Source organism: Schistocerca americana, chromosome 5, assembly GCF_021461395.2.
Source record: "Schistocerca americana isolate TAMUIC-IGC-003095 chromosome 5, iqSchAmer2.1, whole genome shotgun sequence".
Classification (NCBI taxonomy): Eukaryota; Metazoa; Arthropoda; class Insecta; order Orthoptera; family Acrididae; genus Schistocerca; species Schistocerca americana.
The window spans coordinates 393,769,706-393,781,936 of NC_060123.1; positions in this window are offsets into that span (position 1 = coordinate 393,769,706).

A 12,231-nucleotide genomic window follows, 5' to 3' on the forward strand; every position below is an offset into this window, starting at 1 on the left:
TGGTCGGTCTAAGATTCAAAATTTATGCTTATCGTACAATAAATGGAGCCACCAACAGGCAGGCTAAGGATGTGGTACGTGTGGCATCACGTGTCCTCATGGTCGAAGAATACTTGCAGTGCCTGTATTTTTGAGTTCGTGGTGCTATGCCACAACTTCCACGTTTGGTACAGCAAACTAGTATTTGATCAGGAGGTCACGAGGTGTACGCTGTGCTGCAATCTAAATTCGGATTGTCGCCTCATGATGATAAAAGAGCCATTTGTGATGATGGATCGAAACCCTTCCATACTCACACTATTTACTTGAAGAGCGAGAGGGCTGGGGGACTCCCATGGTGTGAATGAGAGAGAAAGTGAGTGAGTGAGTGACTGGCTGAGTGAGAGCTTGTACCTAATAGTACGGCTCTTTTATCATACTTTAAATATTGTATGTGTGATGTATGTCATGCCTAAGTATGTGAGTGCTTGTGTGCATCTCTTTGTATGCTTGTGAGCGTGTTTGAGTCTGAATGTCTGTTTAAATATGTATGGCTGTATGTGAATATATATATATATATATATATATATATATATATATATATATATATATATATATATATATATACAGCTTAATATAAGCAGTATGTGCTGGGAAAAAATTAAAAAAAATTCAAAAATGTGCAATTTATATAAAGGATTTAAGAAATTGAACCAAAATCATCAAAAAAGTTAAAAAATATGTAAAGGAAGGAAAAAATAGTTTACCGTATTATTTCTCAATTTTGAACTTCGTGTGAGTGGATGAGTGCATGTGTAAATAGGTTAGTTTTTAAATTTCACCTACCACTAGCTATCCAAGTCATACTAGTTTTAAGCGTTAGTTCCACCCAGTTCATTTTAGTGCAGCTATTTGGGACGAATCTTTTTGGGCCATAGCTTCATTCTATTATTAAATTATTTCAGCTGCTTGAGGTGGAAAATGTTTAGAGCTGCCAAGTTCAAAGTATAAATTAAGTCTTCTGTTTGGACGATATTTCTCCAGTAATGGTATTAGTGCAAGAAAAAGTACTTCTGCAATAGCTGTAACCAGTATGGCAATGTAAAGTACAAAATAATTTTCAATAAGTAGTATTATTATTAAAAATTATGAACTTTAAATAAAAGAATTTCAAACAGTTACAAGAACCGTGAATTATAAGCAGTACTACATCGTGTACCGTAAAAACAACAAGCTTTGTGGATGTAAAGCTGTATTACTACTATGAGTATTTATGCCCGAATAAAATTTTTTTATTCGTTACCATATGTCTTTGTTGTTATTTCACAAATCCCTCCCCTTACAAATGAATATAAAGGCTGTGCAAGATGCACAAGAAATTAGTTTAAAGCATGAAGGTGGTGACTTTTGAGATGGAGGAAAACAAAATATATGTAATGATTGCATCCGATTTCAACTGTCGTGCTGCAGGCGGCGCATGATCGTGTTCGCTTACAAAGACATATAGCAAACATGGCTATTATTATATCTCCTATGTTTGGACAAAGCCATAGACATAGGGTCCAGGCAAAGCTACGTGCTATGTAAGTAGGAGCTAGGTAGACAGTACGAAAAAACCTGAATGTGAGGTAAAAAATTCATCTATTTTCACACATCTTCTTTTTTTTAAGCTTATGGATAGCAGGGCACGCGTAGAATTCCAGGTCTTGAATAGACGCATACTTGAGGATTCGCTGCATCCATGCGATCTTTTCTTCGCCTTTGACGTAGCTGATGGTATCAGGATGATCGAATATTGGAAGTGACGTCATCATTTCTTTATACGGTATACCAGGATCGTCCCAGTGGAGTCCATGAAAGAAACATGTTAGCCAATTCGCACTCCTCCGTGTTTTAGCACAGTTCTCATCCATGAATGGCCTCGGTGATGCAATTCTTGCTGAGAATGTCTCTATTGCACTAGCGTCTTCTGTGTAAGCTATGAGCACAACATCTCTAAATACGAATTGTCTACACGAATTATCACAGAAACCTTGATCTGTGACAACGACTTTCACACTGCAAGTTATCACTGTGAAATGCTCTGGGCTTCCCACAGCACTTGGTCATTTATACAGCACGCTGCACACCAGTAAGTGGCCAATAGTTAACCACAGGGTCATGTAGAACTAGAGCATACGCTGCAGTGTGTTCTGGGAAATTGGATGAAGATTCAAATGCGATTCGTACATCTATCGGTAGTGATTTAGTTATCTCATTGAGCTCACAACACTTTATCACGATGATTGGTACCAGCTCCTTGAATTTCTGTGGCCTGAGTAGGCATCCTTCCTCTTCAACACCTTCATAGTAAGAGAAACGGAATCTTGCATACCTGCCAAATGCTAGACTGTATACATTCCGATCCCACTGTAGCAGTAAATTGTCATATGGATACAATTCCGAATTCAAGTAGACTCTGGCATTAGTTAAATTACAGTTGTCAAATACAGTGAAATCATTTGCTAAATCTCCGTTCCACTGGTCTGGAATGCAAGTATGATGAATCTTGGTGTTTCCAGTTGCACTGAGGTTTTAATAGCCCACGTTTGCCTGCTCGCTGCCGATAGCACCTAGTACTCAGAGACTTGCCATGAGCGGAAAGTTAATGGCAGATATGTATCGTTATTCAGAACTTTTAAAATCTTCAAACGCTGCTCGTCTGCTACTGTGGTGTGCAGCGTTTTCCATATAATTTTATTGATAATGATCTGATTGTTCTCTTGAGCTTCTTCAATGTATGAGTTGCTATCGATTGCGCTCCATACCAGAATAAGGTCCTGTTTAGCATTCACAATAATTCGTTGCATGTCCTCAAAGTAGCCTATAAACATTTTTGTGGTATGCATGCATTATATCGGCAGTACTTTTTCTGCTGTTCTGCCCACAGGCTCGTCTATGAACCATCCTGCAATTTCTAAGCCATTCTAATCCGAGGGTGAAGGTGACACATATGTTTTATTTGTTGATGCTATGCCGTCATTACCTGTACGATCAATCTCTACCCCATTAAGTTCATAACATATTTCCTGGAACATTAATGCCAAAGCATTTCGTGTAAGCCTTGACCCCTGCGTGTGACTACCATCCTTTTTCTTATAGGATCCATCCAAATGTATGAGACTCTTGCATGGAAGAGTTAAACTGTCTTGATGCTGGATCACGATCCTAATTTCATCGTTCTTGTTAAATGTCGCTGAAGCATAAGTTTTTTTGGGAGAAGTATTCCTGGCGGATGATTCGCTCATCATATTCTACTCGGTGAGATATACTGAGCGACGACCTCATTGCGAGGTTTCAAGCCTACTGATTTAAGAAACTTGTAGTTTGTTTTGACCTTGCGGTTCTGCTGCGAAGTGCTATGCTGTGAGCTGCGTGCGCTGGTTTTATACCTTACACCCATCTTGTCGTAGATGTAGCCCTATAATGATATCCTCATCACGAAAGTTAACAAGTTGGTTATTCTGATTCACACTACCCAGCTCCAGATGGTCCAAGACTGAACTGTCAGTGGAAGGTATATAGCGATGGTATGAGTCTTAACTATCGTATACCCTGTTCCAACTGATGGGAATAATCCGTGAATTGAATGAACCAATCTATCTTTGAGATACGAGTCCGTCGGAATGTTACACTCAATACTGATTGTACTGATCAGATTTTTTTTTTTTTTTTTTGGTCATCAGTCTACTGACTGGTTTGATGCGGCCCGCCACGAATTCCTTTCCTGTGCTAACCTCTTCATCTCAGAGTAGCACTTGCAACCTACGTCCTCAATTATTTGCTTGACGTATTCCAATCTCTGTCTTCCTCTACAGTTTTTACCCTCTACAGCTCCCTCTAGTACCATGGAGGTCATTCCCTCATGTCTTAGCAGATGTCCTATCATCCTGTCCCTTCTCCTTATCAGTGTTTTCCACATTTTCCTTACCTCTCCGATTCTGCGTAGAACCTCCTCATTCCTTACCTTATCAGTCCACCTAATTTTCAACATTCGTCTATAGCACCACATCTCAAATGCTTCGATTCTCTTCTCTTCCTGTTTTCCCACTGTCCATGTTTCACTACCATACAATGCTGTACTCCATACGTACATTCTCAGAAATTTCTTCCTCAAATTAAGGCCGGTATTTGATATTAGTACACTTCTCTTGGCCACAAATGCCTTTTTTGCCACAGCGAGTCTGCTTTTGATGACCTCCTTGCTCCGTCCGTCATTGGATATTTTACGGCCTAGGTAGCAGAATTCCTTAACTTCATTGACTTCGTGACCATCAATCTTGATGTTAAGTTTCTCGCTGTTCTCATTTCTACTGCTTCTCATTAGCTTCGTCTTCTCCGATTTACTCTCAAACCATACTGTGTACTCATTAGACTGTTCATTCCTTTCAGCAGATCATTTATTTCTTCTTCACTTTCACTCAGGATAGCAATGTCATCAGCGAATCGTATCATTGATTTCCTTTCACCTTGTATTTTAATTCCACTCCTGAACATTTCTTTTATTTCCATCATTGCTTCCTCGATGTATAGATTGAAGAGTAGGGGCGAAAGGCTACAGCCTCGTCTTACACCCTTCTTAATACGAGCACTTCGTTATTGATCGTCCACTCTTATTATTCCCTCTTGGTTGTTGTACACATTGTATATTACCCGTCTCTCCCTATGGCTTACCCCTACTTTCTTCAGAATCTCGAACAGCTTGCACCATTTTATATTGTCGAACGCTTTTTCCAGGTCGACAAATCCTATGAAAGTGTCTTGATTTTTCTTTCGCCTTGCTTCCATTATTAGCCGTAACGCCAGAATTGCCTCTCTCGTCCCTTTACTTTTCCTAAAGCCAAACTGATCGTCACCTAGCGCATTCTCAATTTTCTTTTCCATTCTTCTGTATATTATTCTTGTAAGCAGCTTCGATGCATGAGCTGTTAAGCTGATTGTGCTATAATTCTCGCACCTGTCAGCTCTTGCCATCTTCGGAATTGTGTGGATGATGCTTTCCCGAAAGTCAGATGGTATATCGCCAGACTCATATATTCTACACACCAACATGAATAGTCGTTTTGTTGCCACTTCCCCCAGTGATTTTAGAAATTCTGATGGAATGTTATCTATCCCTTCTGCCTTATTTGACCGTAAGTCCTCCAAAGCTCTTTTAAATTCCGATTCTACTACTGGATCCCCTATCTCTTGTAAATCGACTCCTGTTTCTTCTTCTATCGCATCAGACAAATCTTCACCCTCATAGAGGCTTTCAATGTATTCTTTCCACCTATCTGCGCCCTCCTCTGCATTTAACAGTGGAATTCCCGTTACACTCTTAATGTTACCACCGTTGCTTTTAATGTCAGCAAAAGTTGTTTTGACTTTCCTGTATGCTGAGTCTGTCCTTCCGACAATCACATCTTTTTCGATGTCTTCACATTTTCCCTGCAGCCATTTCGTCTTAGCTTCCCTGCACTTCCTATTTATTTCAATCTGATTGTGTGATAATTCTCGCACCTGTCAGCTCTTGCCGTCTTCGGAATTGTGTGGATGATGCTATCCCGAAAGTCAGATGGTATGTCGCCAGACTCATATATTCTACACAACAACAAGAATAGTCGTTTTGTTGCCACTTCCCCCAGTGATTTTAGAGATTCTGATGGAATGTTATCTATCCCTTCTGCCTTATTTGACCGTAAGTCCTCCAAAGCTCTTTTAAATTCCGATTCTAATACTGGATCCCCTATCTCTTGTAAATCGACTCCTGTTTCTTCTTCTATCAAATCAGACAAATTTTCACCCTCATAGAGGCTTTCAATGTATTCTTTCCACCTATCTGCTCTCTCCTCTGCAATTAACAGTGGAATTCCCGTTGCTCTCTTAATGTTACCACCGTTGCTTTTAATGTCACCAAAGGCTGTTTTGACTTTCCTGTATGCTGAGTCTGTCCTTCCGACAATCATATCTTTTTCGATGTCTTCACATTTTCCCTGCAGCCATTTCGTCTTAGCTTCCCTACACTTCCTATTTATTTCACTCCTCAGCGACTTGTATTTCTGTATTCCTGAATTTCCCGGAACATGTTTGTACTTCCTCCTTTCATCAATCAACTGAAGTATTTCTTCTGTTACCCATGGTTTCTTCGCAGCTACCTTCTTTGTACCTATGTTTTCCTTCTCAACTTCTGTGATGGCCCTTTTTAGAGATGTCCATTCCCCTTCAACTGTACTGCCTACTGCGCTGTTCCTTATTGCTGTATCTATAGCGTTAGAGAACTTCAAACGTATCTTGTCATTCCTTAGTACTTCCGTATCCCACTTAATTTGCGTATTGATTCTTCCTGACTAATGTCTTGAACTTCTGCCTACTCTTCGTCACTACTATATTGTGATCTGAGTCTATATCTGCTCCTGGGTATCCCTTACAATCCAGTATCAGATTTCGGAATCTCTGTCTGACCATGATGCAATCTAATTGAAATCTTCCCATATCAGATCTATAAATTTATTGGGATCCGTCCTCAAAACCTGTCTGTTTATGAAACCCAGTAGTGGGCCTATTGAACCTTTCTGCTTAAAGCCAATAGACGCATTCACCACCCTTATTTCTGATTTAAGTGTATTGATGTTTGCACTGAGCTCAAACCCTTTTGCAGACTGTTCTAAAACTTCGTTTAAATCCTCAATATTTTATGCACCAGCTTCAATTTCTACGATTTCTTCTCTACCATTAACTTCCAGATGCAGTTTATTGTTGACCTCTGTGATATTTTGAATGGTGTTATACGTCTCCAGTCCAATCAGCACTAAGCCCCAATCTGCAATGCTTAAGTCAATTGCAGGGAAGTAATTCGCACCTAGTACAGACGATCGTTCTTTTAATGTCAGAGTGTACGACATTGCTTCTAAACGTCGACTGGTGAATGGGTGCTCGATTCCCGGCCTTTTTATCATTCTTAAGTGTCAGAAGGATCATGATGCATAGATGACCACACAGGAATGTATTAAAGTCTTGGTAGCGTCGAAAATTGTAGAATACAGGCCTTCTGCCTGTGAAGCATTATTGCAATTCTTCAGTGGGTTGCAGGTCGCCGAATGAGTCAAAATAGTAGATGTTATTTGCATTTATGTTCACTCCAGTGGAAGCCTCTGCAGGAGAGACGCTCAGTAGTTCGGTACGCGCTTTTGTTAACGTTTCGAGAACATACCTTCACCGAAGAGTCAAGCAGTATATTCCTCCCTCCTACGTATATCTCGCAAAGGGACCATGAGGATAAAATCAGAGATATTAGAGCCCACACAGAAGCATACCGACAATCCTTCTTTCCGCGAACAATACGAGACTTGAATAGAAGGGAGAACCGATAGAGGTTCTCAAGGTACCCTCCGCCACACACCGTCAGGTGGCTTGCGGAATATGGATGTAGATGTAGATGTAGATGAATGTTGAATTTCTTCGTAACTTAAGCAGATCTGTACTTGTAAGCGGCCTGTCTGGTTGGACTGCTAGGGGACGTTTTTTGTGTATAAAGAGGCCTAGTCCCTTCTTGTATTGTTTCAAGAACAGCCCTTTTCCGATGGCTGCTGTCTCCATCATGCGATTATGTCTTCGCAGCACCCCCCACAGCACCCCCCACCGCTGAGAGACCGGCTAAGGCAGGAATATGGAAGGGAATAATTCCATCCGACGTTTGGGTATTGGGTTTTTAATCGATCTCTTTTTCTCACTCCTTTCTGCTTCAGGGCGCTTTAACTGCGTACAACGCTGTCGAGATACAGTTTTTTCACACACGCTTTGGTTTTCATCTTCTTCCTTAGTGCCCTACGTGCAGCATTCGTAACTTGGCTGAACTTCTTCACACCCCAGCCAAACTTAACTCTACCATACATAGTTTTTCAGCTGCAAATGGCACTGACCGATACCAATATCTTTCCTCGCATGTATTGCATTAGCTTTATCAGCAAAAATTCGATAAGCGGTGTGGCGATCTTTATTTGCAGCGTAAGCGATGTCGTGTTCCATACACGCTTCGTCGAGTTGATTTACTACCTTATCACCGTGTGCCAATCGTTCTTGAAGTTTTGTTCCAGGTCCACAGTAGTAATATCCAGCTATGTGTAATTCGACAGGTAGTTTGTCGAAAATACCAGTTCCTCCTCCAATGCGCCTCCTATCACGCATGTTAAACATCATGTAGTGACATCGGTAGAACATTACGTAGGAAATCAGCATACATTGCATCACTTAGATTTCGATCGATAAAATGGAGGCCAATTATCCTTCTTCCCATAATGCCGGACCATACATTAACCCGCCAAGGTCGTCGATGGATTTTCCGTTGCCCAATACTGCATATTATGCAGGTTTACGTTACCGCTGTTGGTGAATGACGCTTCGTCGTTAAATAGAACGCGTGCAAAAAATCTGTCATGGTCCCCTAATTTCTCTTGTGCCCAGAGGCAGAACTGTACACGACGTTCAAAATCGTCGCCATGCAATTCCTGGTGTATAAAAATACGGTACGGGTCCAATCGATGTTGATGTAGCATTCTTAACACCAAGTTTTTTGAGATCCGCGATTCTCGCGCAGTTTGTCTGCTACTGACGTGCGGATTAGCTACGACAGCAGCTAAAATAACTACTTTGGCATCATCATTTGTTGCAGGTCTTGGTTGACGTTTCACATGTGGCTGAACACTTCCTGTTTTCTTAAATAACGTAACTATCCGGTGAACGGTCCGGACACTTGGATGATGTCGTCCACGATACCGAGCAGCATACATAGCACAGGCCAGTTGGGCGTTTTGATCACAATAGCCATACATCAACACGATATTGGCCTTTACCGCATTTGGTAAACGGTCCATTCTAACATGGGTAGCGTATCACGATGCAAATACTGTCCGCACTTGCGGAATGTTAAATGATACCACGTACTTATACGTTTGTGACTGTTACAGCGCCATCTATCACAAAGCGAAGAAAGTGGTCCAACTAAAGCATCCATATTTCTTTATTTACTACACGAATATGTAATACAAAACGGGGGTTCCTATATTAAAAAACGCAGTCGATATCCGTTTGACCTATGGTTGCGCCATCTAGCGGGCCAACCATAGCGCCATCTGGTTTCCCCCATCAAGCTAGACGAGTTTCGTTGTTTGTAGTTTTTTCTTTTGACGATTATTTCGTGAGATATTTGGCTCGGTCACGATCAATGGACCACCCTGTATAACAAATCGTCAGCGTCGATCCAGTTGTTTTGTAATGCGGGAAAACTAAGCCACTTAAACAACTCTTTAATCCCTCGATGTCTTAGATCTTCTCTATGAGTTACACATCTGGTTCCGAGCTCTTCTGTAACTCATGTGTGTAAAAACATTCTACAATTTCAGTACCACTGCTGCCCTTTAAGAGGTAGGTTCTACGATTCGTTCTCTGCAATTTGGAAACTGTGAATATCTCGGTTGAACAGTTTGGCATGTTTGGTTTCTCAAAAATTGTTTTGTGTGTTAAAATGCGTACTAAATCACCTACATTAAATTGCTGTTTGCTCGGAGGTACCATTTTAATTCAATTGTGTATTGTATTTGGAAGCTTATTATCACGAACATCGATTGCTCTCATTTTTATGGTGCGATGTTTGGTTCGATTATACTGTGCAATTATTGGTGGAGGATATCGATCCATCCGTGTAAGCCATGAAGATTGAATCGCATCCACATCTGGGTTTTCACTGTTCTGTTCAGACGATCCACGATACTCGTCTTCAGATGGGTGAACGTCGAGTAGTGATGTATTCCATACCGCTCCATCACAGCCTTGAAATATTTACTGTAAAGCTCACCGCCGTGATCTGTCTGAAGGTTGTCTGGGGTTCGATTCGTCCCAGTCTGTGGCTGTCCATCAAACACATGCGCGACCTCCTTCCCTGTTTTCGCTTTCACAAGTAATGCCCAGGCATATTTAGAATAAGTATCAATGACCATTAAAATATATTTGAATCCGTTATTCACACGTGAATATTCTCCCATGTCGACAAGATCCGCCTGCCACAGGTCGTCCAAACCTTTAATCACAAAATATATTAGAGGGTATGGGTCGCGTGCTTGTTTGCGCAGTTCTCGAACTGCAGTCTCCATACTTATCCGATGATCCCTCTCTCTCTCTCTAAGCTCAGAAACTATTGAAACAACTTCATTCGAGTGAGCTGTATTACCAGCGGCACCTGATGTCAAGGGCAGTCGTAGCCAGTCTATTAGTTCTATGGGGTTGTCGTAATATATATCCTGCGGAAGTCGGTTGCTCACTCTTTTATACCGAATGTCAATACCATCACCAGAGCTATTTTTTCCACCATCCTTAATTTCACAATGCCTCGACCTTTTGCATTTTTATGCAGATCAGTTAAAAGCAATATTTCACGATATATTTCCAGATCTACAGGCGAATAATTTAAAGTTTTTGTGGGTCTTAGGAAAATAAGGGTGTTCTTTGAAATGATTTTTCGACGATCTGTATAGTTTTTTTCATTTTAAACTATAAGCTGTGTGCCCAACATGTATGGTTTCTTACCACCAGCAGAATGTTCTGTCTACCCCAGCATCGCTGTCACGGTTAATGAAATAGGCAATAGCGTCATCGTTGTCGTTGCGGAATTTCACTGAGAGTTCATCGATGGATTCAGTAATTGATTTGAAGGTTTCTCGCAGCGTCTGCTCCCGCTTCAAATGCACGAACTTCTCGCGAACGGCCTTCCGTGCCTCGATGACTTTGTGCTTGGTCGACATCTCGGTGTGTACTAATCGGACTTCTGTGTACCGTGAGGTTTTATATATCCGCTCTTCTTCTTCTTATACTGCTCCCTGTTCTCGGTAACAGCAATTTTCCCTTCAGTTAAGTTGCCTATTTCCTTTTCAATTGCGTTAACCCTTTCCTACAATGTCCCGATCTCAGTGACAGCTGTCCCCTCTTCAGGTAATTTGCCTGTTCTTTTCAATTGCGTTAACAATTTCGTACAATGTCCCGATCTCAATGACAGCTGTCCCCCCTTCAGTTAAACCGTTTGCTTTCTTTTCGACTGCATTAACCCGATCATTCAGTGTGTTATTCAGTCTCAGAAGGGTTTGAAAATACGTCTCTAGCCTTGCGCACACCTCCAACTTTAAGTTCGAGACTTTGAATTTTCGTGCCGCGTTCAAGCGAATGTTTTGTCTATGTATACCCAACCCATCAAACTGAGCTCCCGTCATGCGTGCGAGTTTATCCATGGTGTTGCGTATACTGATGTACTCACCTCTTTGCATGGTTATACACTCCTGGAAATGGAAAAAAGAACACATTGACACCGGTGTGTCAGACCCACCATACTTGCTCCGGACACTGCGAGAGGGCTGTACAAGCAATGATCACACGCACGGCACAGCGGACACACCAGGAACCGCGGTGTTGGCCGTCGAATGGCGCTAGCTGCGCAGCATTTGTGCACCGCCGCCGTCAGTGTCAGCCAGTTTGCCGTGGCATACGGAGCTCCATCGCAGTCTTTAACACTGGTAGCTTGCCGTGACAGCGTGGACGTGAACCGTATGTGCAGTTGACGGACTTTGAGCGAGGGCGTATAGTGGGCATACGGGAGGCCGGGTGGACGTACCGCCGAATTGCTCAACACGTACGGCGTGAGGTCTCCACAGTACATCGATGTTGTCGCCAGTGGTCGGCGGAAGGCCCACGTGCCCGTCGACCAGGGACCGGACCGCAGCGTCGCACGGATGCACGCCAAGACCGTAGGATCCTACGCAGTGCCGTAGGGGACCGCACCGCCACTTCCCAGCAAATTAGGGACACTGTTGCTCCTGGGGTATCGGCGAGGACCATTCGCAACCGTCTCCATGAAGCTGGGCTACGGTCCCGCACACCGTTAGGCCGTCTTCCGCTCACGCCCCAACATCGTGCAGCCCGCCTCCAGTGGTGTCGCGACAGGCGTGAATGGAGGGACGAATGGAGACGTGTCGTCTTCAGCGATGAGAGTCGCTTCTGCCTTGGTGCCAATGATGGTCGTATGCGTGTTTGGCGCCGTGCAGGTGAGCGCCACAATCAGGACTGCATACGACCGAGGCACACAGGGCCAACACCCGGCATCATGGTGTGGGGAGCGATCTCCTACACTGGCCGTACACCACTGGTGATCGTCGAGGGGACACTGAATAGTGCACGGTACATCCAAACCGT